The 17,021-nt window shown below is 35.7% G+C and overlaps 1 long non-coding RNA gene across 1 annotated transcript in view; it reads right to left on the bottom strand.

The window, feature by feature from the left end:
- LOC129006512 (uncharacterized) overlaps positions 1 to 16,770 on the bottom strand; it is a 71,603-nt gene extending 54,833 nt beyond the window's left edge. The window contains exons 1-2 of the long non-coding RNA XR_008492016.1: positions 16,698 to 16,770; positions 4,006 to 4,117 (exon numbers count right to left, since the gene is read on the bottom strand). This is a non-coding gene — a long non-coding RNA (uncharacterized LOC129006512). The remainder of the gene's footprint in view (positions 1 to 4,005; positions 4,118 to 16,697) is intronic.
- Between the last annotated feature and the right edge of the window lie 251 nt (positions 16,771 to 17,021).

The raw sequence follows: 17,021 nt of genomic DNA on the forward strand, positions 1-17,021 counted from the left end.
TGACTTTCACAGCGCAAGTTTCAGATTTCACACTCTCTGGGTTGGGGTGCCATTTAGAATTCAAATTGTCTTACAGAAAATGCAAAAATCAAAGCAGATTCACACATGGCAATTTACCAGCTAACCCTTTTCATTTCAGATTTCCAATTTGCTTTCTGCTCAATTCTCTGACAAACAAGGCCACTTGGAATGGAAACTGTAGTGATAACATCATTATTGTCATCATCATCACCACCACCACTGAATATTTTTATTATTGTCATCATTATTATTGTTATTTAGCCCAGGAATTAGCACTGCAAAAGGTTCATTCTAAAATGATAACTAGTCCACGAGGCAGGTAGAAATGCCAGGACTCTGAAATGCACAGTTTGAAGCACTGTATTATAGGTTAGGTCTTAGCAATCTACAGCTTAACAATAAGGCTATACCTAGGAACTTAAGCTATCTGAAGGCAGAGTACACTTTGCAGTGGGCATATAGAGGCCTGCATTCTTATTCCTGCTCAATAACAAAATGTGTGCCTACTCTACAAATCCTGATTTCCTCCTTTTATAGGCATATGAATGTTGTGGTTAAAGACACAGGCCTTGGACTCAGATTCAGAAGTTTGTGTCTTGCTCCACCATTGACTTACATTTTCTAATGTTCACTTTTCTTATCTGTCAAATGTAAATAATAAATAACATTGTTGGGAAGCTTGAAGGAGGCAAAATATGCAAAAGTACTTGACATATTTCAGAGTCAATGCTTAATATATGCTAGTTCTTGGCTTTATTAAACTCGTTGAGTGTGATTAAGTTATATTGAACATTCTATGATGATTGGATGTATATTCTTATTGAATGTACTTAGTGTGTATGTATCTCATAGATAGGATTTAACTTGTAATCAGATAAATTAAGATACAATATTCTCTTGATATTTAAAGCTGAGATCCTTAAAAATATATCAGCTGTGAATATCATGAGGGCAAACAGAAAACATACCAGGATTCTTGTCCATTAGTTTTCTTAAGATTTTGTGTGTGAGAAAACTGGAGTGAGTAGATTTTGAGAACTATAGCAGCCTGATATATTGAAGAGTCAGTCTGGTTCGGTGGTTTGAGGTAGGTCATACATTTATATTCTGTTCTGTTATTTACTAGCTCCATGACCCTGGGCAAATCATTTGGACTTTCTGAGCCTGTGCATTCTCGTGAAAAAAAAAAAAAAAAAAAAAAAACCTGCTTCATAGGAACTGGGATGACAAATAAATTAGGTATTTGAATCCTGAGCTCCTGATGCAATGCTACACATCTTGTAGATGTACAAAAATATTCATGAACGAAGTCAAGGTTATTAGGAAGTGGGATATGGGAAATAACCTTTAAAAAACATCCTTAAGACAAATGGGGTTTAGAATCAGAGTGTGGGAAGGTAATAAGACAGATGCAGAAAACAAAGCTGTGCTGTCATTTGTGATTTTCTACTCAGTTCTTAATCCCACTAAATTGCCTTTCTCAACAACAGCAATAACAACTAAACAATTGCATCTTTGGTTTACATAATATATTTTGTTTTAATCTTTCATTTTTATTTGTTTAAGTAAGCCTGGTCATTAAAGTTTTTCAAATCTAAAAACATTGTATTATTTTAATCCTCTGACCCTTTAAAAAAATTCAAAACAAGCAAGTTTGAGACATTCCTTTAGCTCCAAATATTACTTAGAGTAATTTCTTGAGATCAGATGAGATGGTTGCAGAGAGACAAATGCTTAATATAAGACAGAAAAATGAGAATGTGTGAGGAATATTACCGAGAGGAGAATTCTGGAGCTGAGAACTCTAGCTGTGTCTCAATTGAATCATAAGCAAAAATACCTACTGACCAATGGGAATTCAAACTCTCACCCACCATGAAATTCTAGGGTGCAGAACTGGGAATCGTCTATCACAGACATAATTTAAAACATGCTTGCTGAACCATGAATATACCTCAAACCATGCCAGAAGTTCAGCACAATCCCATGAATTTCTGTTTCCTCTAGAAGCCGGAAAGTTAAGATGCCCAACCCAGATCACCCATAGAAATCGTAGAAACTGGTGCTGAGATAGCTAAGGGGAAGGATGTGGGGAACCAGCCCTTGATCTGTCCCCTGAGCAAGACCTTAGAATTTGCCCAATATTTCAGAGGGCAATTCTTTTAAATATACTTTATTTTTTAGAGTAGTTTTAGGTCCAAAGCAAAATTGAGTGGAAGGTACAGAGATTTTTCATATATTCCCAGTGCCACACACACACAGCCTCCTCCATCATCAACATTCCCCAGAAGAGTGGTTCATTTGTGATAATTGGTGAGGCTACATTGATACATCATTACAGCATGATGTGTTGATATTGGAAACTCATGGGACACCAGACCTAAGTCATTATATTGCTGTGTGAACTTGGGGAATCTATTTATCTTCTCTGAATGCTACTCTTCATCTGGAAAATGTAGCTAAATATTATTTATACACAGCATTGTTATTTAGTGGACTTGAATTATAAGCGATGAAGGACATATGTATTTGTTATTTTTAAACAGCCCTATCAGTAGAGTGGGTGTATGTAAAAGAGGGAATGGTGGTGGGTGTTTGTTTGTTTTGTGTTGTTTTGTTGGTTGCTGTGGATCCCGTGAGCGTGGGTGTGGGGTACTAGGTACGGTCAGCACTCTTGCAGTGTGGGGACATATGTGAGTGAAAAGCTATCTGGTCTGGCTTCCCAGGAGCCCTAGTGTGTGATGGGGTTGGGGAGGAGCTTAGAGGAGCAATGGCCCAAGATGCAAGCACCTATGATGATTAATTTTATGTGTCAGTTGAGCACTCTGTGATAATTAATTTTATGTGTCAATGTTTAGCCAGATTTGACTAAACATTATTTCTGGGTGTCTTTGAGGGTGTTCTTAGTGAGCTTAGCATTGGAATTGGTGGCCTGAGTGAAGCAGAGGGCACTCCCTGGTGTGGGTGGGCATCATCCAGTTTGGTCAGGTCACAAATAGAACACAAAGGCTGAAGAAGGGAGAATTTACTGCTTTCCTCTGCCTAACTGATTTAGGCAGGCTGTCAGTCTTCTCCTGCCCTTGGATTAGAACTCACACCATAGGCTGTCGAGTTCTCAGGTATTTAGACCTAGACTGGAACTATAGCAACTACTCTCCTGAGTCTCCAGCTTTCCACCTGCAGATTATGGGACCTGTCAGTTTCCACAACTGTGTGAGCCAATTTATTTACACACACACACACACACACACACACACACCCTTGCTGTCAATATTACTAGTACCACTGACGCTACTTTTAAAAAGCAAGTAAATTCTTGAAGACTATATACCATAGTCTTTATACTAGAGATTATATACCATATTTTTTACACTATAGTGTCTAGAATACACAATAATGTAAAGCATAATACATTCTTATATAACTTCAAGTGTCTCCCTATGATAAGTAAGATGCTGCCATTTTACTGAAATATTCTGTACATTCATAATTCTTCATGCACATGTCTCTTCCACTCTGTATCTGCTCTGTATCCTAAATAAGTTAGGGATAATGTCTCAGAAATTTCCTCTGACTTAACACTTATCACGATGTCATTTCCTTTTTTCTTCATGTATATATACATGTTTTTGAATTCAGTCTTGATTTTGCCTCTTTTAGGCCTGCTTTTTCTATTACTCTGATGTGTGTCTGCAATATGAGAACAGAAATCATGTTTGTCTCCTCTCCTCTATCTCCATGGCCCCAGCGACCATATGGGACATAAGGAAGGCCCACAGGGAGTGTGTGTCAACTTGCTTTCCATAATGGGTGTATTAGGGTTCTCCAGAGGAACAGGACCAATTAAAAATATATTTAACATATAATTATATATATCACTGTATATTATATATATATATCTCATATATACTACATACTATATTATATATAATGATTATATATTATTTATAGATAAGAGGAGACTTGTTACACTAATTGGCTCACATGATTATAGACTGAGAAGTCCCACAGTCTGCCATCTGTAAGCTGCAGACCCAGAAAAGCCGGTGGTGTGATTCAGTCTGAGTCTCAAGGCTTAAGAACCAAAGGAGACAATCTGAGGGTAAGATGAGATGATATGAAATGTTCCAGCTCAAGCAGAGAGGCAGAGACAAAGGGGCGAACTCCTCCCTCCTCCACCTTGTGTTCTATGTAGGCCTTCAGTGAATTGGATGATGCCATTCCACGCTGGGGAGGGCAATCTGCTTTCCTGGGTCTACCAATTCAAATGCTCATTCTCTTTGGGAAACACCATCACAGATACACTGAGAAAGGATACTTAATCTGGGCACCCTGTGATACCCATGTAAACCTATAAAATTAACTATTGCTGCTATAGCCACTGCTTCTGAAGGTGAGGCATGGTTAAAAGCATCAGCCTCAGTCCATAGAGGAAGGGTTATTCAGAACCATAAAGCACCAAGGGCCGATAATGACACCTCGGGTAACACTTACTTCCATTCCACAGCTGAAGGAGGAAGTGAAGCAGGACTAATTTTTATTTACATTGCCTGTTTTGGGAGTGCTTTTTTTGATGGGGCCACTGACAAGTACAATCCAGTGGCTAAAGCTGCCTCCATCCCAAGCCAGCCTTAAGAACTGCCACTGTTTACATCCTGCAGAGGCAATTGTGAGCAGCAAACAAATAAGTAAGATTTGATTAGAGGGCAAGACAGAGAGATAGTGTGGACTGAAGCATTATTATACTAAAATTTAAGAAACAAATGATATTTTCAGAAGTGTTAAATAAATTTCTAATTATAAGATATTAAACTACATGTATATATTAAAATTACTTAGGCACTAAAATTAATTGTTCCAAGAAATATTTCACTCATTCAACATTTATTAACTTCCAATGTGCTAGGTTTTGTTGGTTTCGCAATGGGCAAAAAAAGGCAAGACTGTGCAATATTGTGAAAAAAATCATTATACAGTAGTAAGTGGTTTATTAGCATACTTAAAATTGGCAGGTAGCACAGATAGAATCAACAAAAAAGTTTTTAATATTAAATCTATGACAGTCTTTGGAAGGGTGTAGCGGAACAGAAAGTGTGACCTTAATACACCAGATATTGTGAGAATTACTCAAAAAACAGTAGGCAGATAAGATTCTATTGAAGAAAAAAATAGCCTATAACAGACTCAAGGAAGAATTAGCTGAAAAGAATACAAAGGCAGTGAAGACTTTTCAAGTGAAGAAATGGAAGTATCACAGGGGCCAGAAAAGAATCATGAAACTACTCAGGGCTGGGTGGTTACGATATCACATCTGCTTGTTGAGGCTACTTGATCTCTTGTCTTTCATGCCTTTTGTGCAAAGCTCAGGGTATCAGAAGCATCTGTACCAGACAATCAGAGAAAATGAAGATGTGAGGCCTGAAAGACAGTGCAGTGCCCTGGAAGGCTGGAAATTCCAGGTAGTATGGTCATCACTATCTACTGAAAATGAGTATTTCTGTGCATTGCTGATTACTGCCTTCTACTGCTTCTCCATGGTTGGTGGCATAAAGGAGGGTGGCAATATTAAATTATAGCATTCACACACATGCTTACAGGGATCTAGAAACACAGATGACAACCCATACAAAAGACTAGAAAACACCTGAGAAAAACTTATAGAATTAAAAAGAGGCATCATCAATCCTAACAAGCAGATTTAATACCATAATAAAGAGGCTTTCAATAACAGATCTTTAAGAAATGATACTGTCATAAAATATATCTATCTTATCATTAACCAAATAGTCACTTAAAAATATTAATTGTATAGATTAAAAAATTAATAATAGAATATATAGTAAAAACACCACTGAAGAGCAAATTGGAGAATCTGGAAACCTTAAATTAAAAAAATGGAAAAACATGGTGTTCTACATCCATTTATTAGAAGTTCCAGAAGGAAAGACTAGAGACACAGGAAGGAAATAAATAATCAGTGAAATATTTCATAGATCCCTCCCCTGCCCAAAAAAGATCTTTAAATTGACAGCCCTCACTGAATGATAAGCAGGGTAAAGAAAAATGTAACCTCACATTGGGAAATTTAAACAATTGCAGAATAAGGCTGAAGGAACTTTCTAGATAACAAAAATTAAAAATTAAATTAAAAAACACATAAAAAAGCAACACAAAATAGTTTCACATACCACATACCACAACACTGATGCATGAAGCAAATGAAATAATAGTTTCATATTGCTGTTCTGACAGGTTTATAGGTGTGGTAGTTTTACAAGGGCCAGGAAAGCTGCAAAAAACAGCAGATATATTTTTGAAGGTTGACTTTCTTTGGAGCAGAGTCAGAAATATGCTATGTTTCTGGGTATGAAACAGTGGTGATCTCAATGGCAAAAGAATATGTGAGGCCAACATTGCAACCTAAAGTTACAATATTAGTTGAGTTAAGCAAGATTAACAGACAAACCACAAATTTGACAAGGAACTCGGAGGACTGAGATAGCCGTAGTATGCCTTCTCGAGTTCTGACATAGTCCTGGCAGACTAGAAGGCAGTATTCACTTGCAAGACTGTTTATATGCACAGGATAGAATGAGGAGAGCCCTCTCTGTTTCTACTCCCTTGGATAAATATGAGGTCTTCCATACATGCAGAGGAGACATGAGGAGGCCTGGGGGAAAACAAAACAAAACTGAGGTATATTTGTAAACTTTCAAAACTTTGAATATATTGCATAGTATACATTCATTGAAAACAAATGCAGAAAGACTTATCAGCTCAAGGTTTCAGGGCAAAACACCGGGCCAGCCAGTGGCTCTTTATTAATATATGCTGACTTAGGTGTGAGCTTTAGGAAGCTATGCTTAAAAATAAAAACAGGAACAAATTAGAATGAGCAGATATCTCAGGAGCTGTACACTGTGGAAGTAACAGACAGGAGAATGAGACCAGGCAGGTCACAGAAAAAGAAACAAACAAAAAGAATAGAACAGAACAGAACAGTAAAAAAAAACCTTGTAGGAAAACCCAGAATCAATGATTTCTTTAATATATTATCTAACAAGATGCCTGGTTTTCCACAAAATAATGTATGAGACATGTCAAGTAACAAGAAAGCAACAAGTGTAACTCATACATAGAAAAAATTCAATCAATAAAAAGTATCTCCGAAGGAGAGCAGATACTGTGCCTAGCAGATACAAATGGTTACTACATATGTTTCAAAAACTTAAGAAAATCATGACTAAAGAATTTTTAAAAACATATGACAATAATGAGTGGTAGACTATCAATAAAGAGTTAGAGATTTTAGAAAAAGAATTCAGTGGAAATTTTGGAGTTAAAATATATTATAACTTAAATTTTTAAAGTGTATTAGAGAAAATTTATCATAAGAAAAATATAGTGAAGAAACAGTGAACTTAAAAAGAGATCAATAGAAATTATACAATCTGAAGAAGAGTAAGTAAAGAATATGAGGAAAAAAGGATTGAACCTCAGAGACCTGTGAAACAACATCAAATTTATTAGCATATGTGCAAGGACAGTCCCAGAAAAAGAAGAGTAGGAATGAGACAGAAAAATTACTTGAAAATAAAATGGCTTTAAACTTCCCAAATTAGTTGCAAAATATTTATTTTTTGCACTCAAGAATTTCAAGGAAATGCAAGTTGGATAAATTAAGAGATACATACTTAGACATTATATTCAAACTATTGACAGACAAAGACAAAGATAAAATATTAAATGAAGCAATAGAAGAAAAACAAAAGGCTCATCACACACAGACAACAACAATGTGATTAACAGCTGACTTCTCAACAGTGACAATGGAGGGCAGAAAACAATGGATGACATATTCAAAGTGCCAAAAGAAAAAAATTCAACCAAGATACACACATACACATCCATAAAAACTACCATTCAAAAGTGAAGGTTGCAAAGACATTTTCTGAAAAACAAAAACTGATAGCATGTATTCCTAGTAGACCTTCCTTAGGAGAAATAATAGTCTTTTACGCTAAAAAGAAGTCAAAGCAGATATTATCTCCAATTCACATGAATAAATAGAGATCACTAAAAAACACAATTATATAGGCAAATATAAAAGCCCGTGTAAATATATATTTTTCTCTTTTTCCTAACTGATTTAATAGATGATTGCATGTAACAATAAGTATGAAATTGTATAAAGATTTCATATGCTATAAAATATGTCATATGCATGTATATATAGCACAAAGAAGGGATAAGAAATTGAGTTATATTGAGGCAAATATTTTGTATTTTAATGAAATTAAGTACTAATCTGAAATTAATTGTGATAAGAGACAGTGTATATTGTAATTCCTAGAGCAATACTAAGAAAATAACTTAAAAATATGCAAAATTTTTTACCAACCTGATACTTTTGAAAACAATAAATACATTAATTAAAGGATGCAATAGAATAAAACAACAAACAAATTAAAATAGTACAACATAAAATATCTATTTAACATAAGACAAAGTAGCAAATGAGGACCAAAAGTATAAAAAGAAATGACAAATCTTTGGATAGATTCACCAAAAAATAAACTAAGAAAATACATGTTTTAAAAATCATTCATACAATAGAGGACATCACTACTAATCCTATAAAAATTAGAAGTGTTATTAATGGACACTATCAAATTTATGCCAACAAATTAGGCATCTTAGTTGAAATAGACAAATTCTTAGAAATATAGAAATTATCAAAAATGACTCAAGATAAAATACACAATCTAAATAGACATATAATGTGCAAAGAATTTGAATTAATAATTACAAATCTTCCCACACACAAAATTCCATGTTTGATGTGTTCACTGGAAAAATCTATGAAATAGAGAAGAAATAATAGTACTCCTTCACAAACTCATCCACAAGAAGTGTAAGTTGAAAAAAAAGGAAAAAACAGAAGGAAAGGGAATCTGCCCAACTCATTCTAAGGGGACTGTATTTGTGTTATATACCAGAGTAAAAGACATTGTAAGAAAGGAAAACTATAGACCAATACCCTTCAGGAATATAAATACAAAAATTCTCAACAAAGTATTAGCAACCAACTCCAGCTATAGATAAATGGGGTTATACACCATAAACAAATGAGGTTTATCCCAGGAATAGAAGCTTGATTTAATATAAAAATAGCAATTAACATAATTTACAATATTAATAAGCTAAAAGGCAATATTACATAATTATCTCAACAGATTAAAAAATGAGACAAAGCCAAAATAATAAAATTTTTCAACAAATAATGATAGAATAGAATGGTACTCTTATAAAGTCATCTATGAAAAATCTACATCTAACTTAGTGAAAGACTGCATTTCCTCTAAGGTTGGAAAAAAGGCAAGGATGCCCTTTCCTTCCATTTCGATTCAACCTCATAGTAGAGGTTGTAGCCTATGCAATAAAGAGAAGAAATGGAACTCAGGATGAAAGGTAAGAAGTAGAACTGACTTTATTCATAGATAGCATGATCTTGTAAGTAGAAAATCCTGAGGAATTCTTAATGCACTTACTAGAACTAATAAATATATTCAGCAAAGTTACGGGGTCAAAATACAAAATTCATTAGTTTATTTCTACATGCAATGAATAGTCAAAGATGAAATTATAAAAACAATTTCAAATATAATAGCGTCAATAAGATAAAAATATTTTAAAAATTTAAATTCAATGCAATCTGTATAAAATTCACTTCAGGCTTTTTTTTTTTTTTTTTTTTTTTGCAGAAATTAACAAGGAGATGTTAAAATGTATGTGAGTACGCAAAGGACCTAGAACAGCCAAACAGGTTTGAAAAAGATAAACCAAGTCATAGAACTTACACTTTTTTATTTCAAAGGGTTTGGCCCATAATCCCAAAGGACACAAACCCTAATGCCATAATTCCAAAAGATCAAAATCTCTAGAGTTTAAAATTCTGAAAACCATAATCTGGAAAGATCAAAATCCTGAAAATATAATTCTAAAAATGTTTTAAAGATATTTACTTACATTTTTAAAGGGGTATTTATTTGAGAAACATAAAAAAATCATAGAACACTTCATAGGCCACTTTACATGATAAAATAGGCAGTAATTACATATTTTATAAACATAACCACTCAGTTATACTAATTACAATTACATGGATATAACAGTTATGGGCAAATAAACTGTACTCATGAAGAAACAAGTCAAAAAGTAAAATGTATAAATGAATATCACTATGGTTGGTAATTGTGTGCACCCAGCTTTTTAACTGCAGTTATTTGAAATACTGTGGACAACCTAAGTCTTTTTTTGTTTTTTGTTTTGTTTTGTTTTTGAGACAGAGTCTTGCTCTGTCTCCCAGGCAGGAGGGCAGTGGTGCAATCTTGGCTCACTGCAACCTCTGCCTCGCAGCGGGTTCAAGCGATTCTCCTGCCTTAGCCTCCCGGGTAGTTGGGATTACAGGCATGCACCACCGCGCCTGGCTAATTTTTCTATTTTTAGTAGAGATAGGGTTTCGCCATGTTGGCCAGGCTGGTTTCTAACTGCTGACCTCAAGTGATCCGCCTGCCTTGGTCTCCCAGAGTGCTGGGATTACAGGCGTGAGCCACTGCAACTGGCCGACAACCTAAGTCTTTTGATTAGATGGATCAAAAACACAATGGGTCACCACTATGTATGCAGTCACCCAAAGAGCTGAAATCTCAAGAAATTTTATCATTAACAAACGTTATGCAGATGTATAAAAAGGACATCCTTTTATTTAGTGAGGAAGTGTCCACATTTTTACATGCATACACAATGCTTACACACAGTGTCCATGTTGTGGTAATGCACTTTCGTTGAGTCAAATTTGCAAAAAGTGCACAAAATGAATTACAGCACTCTAAAAGTCTTTCCGCACTTTATATCTTCAGTAGTGAAAATTATGTGAAGATAAAATGCATAGCATAGCAAATTGGTGCTATGGGTGAAGGGGCAGATGTCGTACATGATTGAACAATTTGGCAGGGAAAATTTCTTGTATTTTTTGCATGTGTTTTCACTTCTATGATCTTTGAAACACTCATTGCATTTGTATTTGGGGAGTCATTGTGATGTACAAATTGTGTAAGCATATGCCACCCTTTTAAAAGTTTGATTATTGCTGGGCCATTGCAAGTAAGCAATTTTCTGCTTTTGTAGAACCAATAATAATTAGCTTTTAAACTTTTATCTTTCACCATTAAGTAGCCTTGTACCCTTAACTTATCAAAGCCATTTTGTGAGGGAACAATTTCACAGATCTCGTCCACTGTGTTGTAACGAATACAGTAAGAGGAAATGATATTCAGCTTCCCCAGTACCAAACCTGTGTTAGTCAGGATTCTTCAGAGATACAGAGCCAATAGGACATGTAGATAGATATATCAGAGGAAGTTTATTAGGGGAATTGGCTTACACAGTTATGGAGGCTGAGATGTCCCACAGCAGGCTGTCAGCAAGCTGGAGACCTTGAGATGCCAGTTGAGTGGCTCAGTCCAAGTCCGAAGGCCTCAGAACCAGGAAAGCTGATGATGTAGCTCTAAGTTTGCACACCAAATCCTCAGGACCTGGGGGGTAGCTGGGGTGGAAGTCCTGGAATCCAAAGGCCAGCAAGCCTAGAGTTATGATGCCCAAGGCAGCAGAAGAAAAGTCTGTCCCAGCTCTCAGAGAGAGATCAAATTGGCTTATGTATTTGTTCTCTCCAGGATCCTGGCCCATTAGATGGAGCCTGCCAACGCTGAGGGCAGATCTTCCCCACCTAGTCCTCTCAGACTTATACACTAGTCTTCTCTGAAAACACCGTCACAGACACACCTTAAATAATGCTTTACTGGGTTTCTAGGTATCCCTTAATCCAGTCGACACCTAAAATTAAGTCGACAAATCTATCCTTTGTCAACCTGTCACCCATTCACATCTTCTTAAGTTATACTTAATTTCCAAATAAATACAATAACAAGGTGATAGTTCCACTTAACATGATGCAACTATACTGTGCACAATTAAAAATGTACTAAAACGTTCCCCAGAATTTGGCTTTAAGAATTTCAACATTTGGGATTTTAATCTTTCAGAATTATCATTTTTGGGATTTTAGATGTTAGGAATTTTTAGACTTTAAGGAGTCTGATTTTTAGAGATTGTGATCTTCTGAGATTTCAGTATTTGAGATTATGGTGTTTGGGATTGTATTTTTTTTTTTTTTTTTTTTTTTATATTTGTTAATATACATATATTTTCAATAATGTGTTATTCAATGTTATTGAAATTATTGAATAAAAATAATATATATTATTTTCAATAATAAATTTCTTTTTTTTTTTTTTTTTTTTTTTTTTTTTTTTCTTTTTTTTATTATTATTATTATTATTATTATTATACTTTAGGCTCTATGGTACATGTGCGCAACGTGCAGGTAAGTTACATATGTATACATGTGCCATGCTGGTGCGCTGCACCCACCAACTCGTCATCTAGCATTAGGTATATCTCCCAATGCTATCCCTCCCCCCTCCCCCCACCCCACAACAGTCCCCGAAGTGTGATGTTCCCCTTCCTGTGTCCATGTGTTCTCATTGTTCACTTCTCACCTATGAGTGAGAATATGCGGTGTTTGGTTTTTTGTTCTTGCGATAGTTTACTGAGAATGATGATTTCCAATTTCATCCATGTCCCTATGAAGGACGTGAACTCATCATTTTTTATGGCTGCATAGTATTCCATGGTGTATATGTGCCACATTTTCTTAATCCAGTCTATCATTGTTGGACATTTGGGTTGGTTCCAAGTCTTTGCTATTGTGAATAATGCCGCAATAAACATACGTGTGCATGTGTCTTTATAGCAGCATGATTTATAGTCCTTTGGGTATATACCCAGTAATGGGATGGCTGGGTCAAATGGAATTTCTAGTTCTAGATCCCTGAGGAATCGCCACACTGACTTCCACAAGGGTTGAACTAGTTTACAGTCCCACCTACAGTGTAAAAGTGTTCCTATTTCTCCACATCCTCTCCAGCACCTGTTGTTTCCTGACTTTTTAATGATTGCCATTCTAACTGGTGTGAGATGGTATCTCATTGTGGTTTTGATTTGCATTTCTCTGATGGCCAGTGATGGTGAGCATTTTTTCATGTGTTTTTTGGCTGCATAAATGTCTTCTTTTGAGAAGTGTCTGTTCATGTCCTTTGCCCACTTTTTGATGGGGTTGTTTGTTTTTTTCTTGTAAATTTGTTGGAGTTCATTGTAGATTCTGGATATTAGCCCTTTGTCAGATGAGTAGGTTGCGAAAATTTTCTCCCATTTTGTAGGTTGCCTGTTCACTCTGATGGTAGTTTCCTTTGCTGTGCAGAAGCTCTTTAGTTTAATTAGATCCCATTTGTCAATTTTGGCTTTTGTTGCCATTGCTTTTGGAGTTTTAGACATGAAGTCCTTGCCCATGCCTATGTCCTGAATGGTATTGCCTAGGTTTTCTTCTAGGGTTTTTATGGTTTTAGGTCTAACATTTAAGTCTTTGATCTGCACCAGCTTTCAAAATGTGCTATAAAGCTAGAGAATAAAGACACTGTGGCATGGCATAAGAACAGACATACAATCAATGGAACAGTATTAAAAGTTCAAAACTAAGCCCTAACATTTATGGTCAACTGATTTTTTAAAAAAATTTGGTAACACAATTCAAAGGGGAAAGGACATTCTCTTCAACAAATGGATATTCTCAAGAAAATAAAGCTGTTTTAAAGACTTTAGAAATTGAACAAGATGTATAAATACAAAGCTAACTAAAAACAGAAAAAGAACAAATAGAGATATTTCCAAAACTAAAACTAACTACAGGTAGATAAAGAACCAAGAGAGACATTTTATGGTGACAAAATATACAATCTATCAAGGCTACCTTATAACCATAATATCACAATGATAAAATACGTACTACAGAATCTATTAGAAATGTAAAAGTAAGCTTACAAGTCAATAATCAGAGTAAGTTTTTTAACACACTTCTCTCAAAATTAATAGGTTATATAGATAAAAATAAGGCAGAATATTAAGGACTCGAATAATGTTATTAAGATTTATCTAATAGATAAAATAGTATTTTTACAGCCAAGACATAGAGAATAAATTTTTTCCAAACATTTCAGAAATTCACTAAAATTCAGCATATTTTAGGTCACAAAGGAAGTCTCACAGTTTTTAAAAATTATGTTTATATGTGGCTGCAAAATATTATATATAGCTGCATTTATTGCATAAAGTCAACAAGATTAAGAATTATAAAAGTATTATACTCAGGGCCGGGTGCTGTGGCTCACGCCTGTAATCCCAGCACTTTGGGAGGCCGAGGCGGGTGGATCACCTGAGGACAGGAGCTCGAGACCAGCCTGATCAATATGGTGAAAGCCCGTCTGTACTAAAAATACAAAAACTAGCCGGGCGTATTGGCAGGCGCCTTGTAGTCTCAGCTACCCAGGAGGCTGTGACAGGACAATTGCTTGAAGCTGGGAGGTGGAGGTTGTAGTGAGCCGAGATCTTGCCACTGCACTCCAGCTGGGTGACAGAGTGAGACTCGGTCTCCAAAAAAAAATACAAAAGTATCACACTCAAATCTATACACTTCAGTATTAAACAACCAACCACAGACCATCTGTGCCCAGTGCTTCTAACTAATTATTTTTCACAAATATATATACTAGATGAAGAGCTGAATGACATGTTTGGCATCATTTTCTCAAAGAACCTCACCAAAATAACAATAAGGTGAGTTTTAATTTTATCATTTGAGAAGTAAAGCCACAGGACAAAGCTAAGTAGAAAGAAGACATGGGGATGGAGGAGGAAATTGGAAAACACACTGCTTCCACGTAATACGTGGAAAGCCATAGTAGAAGGTCTTCCTTACTTTAGTAATTATAACTAACCAGATGATATACAAAATGACAATTATTTTATGTCCGTGAGAAAGCTGAGATCACAAGGTAACCTAATGAAAAAAAAATCCAGAAATTACCAGCCTTTTCTGGCCAGGTTGAGATTCTGCTTTCATCTTTGGCAGAGTAACATGAGAAGGTGGAAGCACCACAGACACAGGTGACTGTGCCTGTAAGTGAATTTTTAATAAAAATTTAAAGGCTTACTGTGGTCTGGACTGATTGGTATCTTGGAGGGCCCCAGACACAAAGGAACCTATAACTACCTATTATCTCTTCTCCAAGGACCTTATTAAGTGCTCTCTTGAAAGAGTAAAGGTAGGGACCCCTATCTGAGATACAGGTACGCTGGGTCTGCTATTATCTGAGGTCAGAGGAGAACTAGATAAACCCACTTGAGCTCTGGCACTTTATATAGTTTAGGAGACAGATACAGTCTGTCATAGGCAGCTTCTAAGATGTTCTTAGTGATCCCTGTCTCATGATATTCATGCCTTTGAGTGATCTTCTCCCCTTGAGTTTGGGCCAGGCATATTAACTAGATTGTAATGAATGGAAGGTGGCAAAAGTGACATTACTTCTGAGGTTACCTGTGAAAATCTGTCTTCCTTCTTTGCCATTGCTCTCTCTTACTCTCTCTAGGTTGCTAATGAGACTGCACTGTAGAGAGACCCGTGTAAATGAACTTGGAAGTTCTTTTAAGAGATTAGAAGTCTCTTTCCTCAGTCACATCCTGAGATGTCTCCCAACTCAGCCATATCTTGATTGCAGTCCTGTGAGAGACTCTAAAGCCAGACTGTCTAGCTAGGTGGCTCCCAGACTTCTGACTCAGAGAAATTCTCAGAAAATGAATCTTTGATGTTTTAAGCCATTAAGTTTTGGAGAGTGTTGTGCAGCAACAGCTAAGCAATACATAGACCTTTGCTGGAGGGAAGACATCAGAGAGAAATCTATTTATCTGCCTAAATATGGGGAAGAGATAGAGAACCAGTACTCTGGGTCTTATGCAAAAACCAAAAATAAAGAGAAAGCCTTGAAAGTAGCCAGGGAAAACAAAACATATTAAATAGAGAAAACAATAGTAAGAATGATGGCTGACTTCTCATCAGAAAACAGCAACGGAGACTATAAGACAATGGAATAACATATTTAAAACCCATTTTTTTTTAAAGAAAAAAAGAAAAGTCAAACTAGAATCCTATATCCTGCAAGTCAACACATAGAAAATGAGATGACAATGTGAGAGAAAAGATAAATTACAGAACCCATCTAGGAGGTCCAGTAACCTAATATTTAACCCTAGAAATGAGTTTCTGAGAGAAGAAAGAAAAGGGAGGAAAGGAAATTATCGATGAAATAATGGAAAATATTTTCCCAGAAATTAAAAAGAAGTGTTTAAAAAGTGAACAGGCTCTAGTCACCTAATATATTGAGTGAAACTACATGAAAATATCTTATGTGATTATGGGGACAGAATATATATATATATAGTATATATATATATGTACATGTATAATGCACACACAGAGAGAGAGAGAGAATCAAGAATCAGAGGTTCGATAGTCATTATATACCTCAATCACACCCTTGGAAACTAGAAAACAATGTAGAAATTTATTCAAAATTAACTATTTCTAACTGAGAATCTATTCCCAATCAAATTAATTGTGGGAGTTAATTAAGAAATTATCAAAACTGAATATTTTAAAACTTTACCTATAACACGCTCTTTCTCAGGAAACCACTAAAGGATATGTCCCACCAAATCGGTGGAGTAAATCAAGGAGAATAGTAAGGAATCCAAGAAATAGAGGATCCAATGCAACAGAAGTAAATGGAATCCTCAGGATGATGGTAAGATTCTAAAAGGACAGGTACCCAGCAGGCCGGGAATCCCTTCTGTCCAGCCTGAGGCATCTAAGAAAATCTGTAAGGGTCTCATCAAGCAGGTAACAGTGGCAGCATACCTAATGTGTCTCAACTTCTTGTAATGAGAGTTTCACCGCTGAAAAAGTTTGGTTGTGAAGTAATGATGAGCTC

Source organism: Pongo pygmaeus, chromosome 8 (genome assembly GCF_028885625.2).
Source record: "Pongo pygmaeus isolate AG05252 chromosome 8, NHGRI_mPonPyg2-v2.0_pri, whole genome shotgun sequence".
In the NCBI taxonomy this organism is placed as follows: Eukaryota; Metazoa; Chordata; class Mammalia; order Primates; family Hominidae; genus Pongo; species Pongo pygmaeus.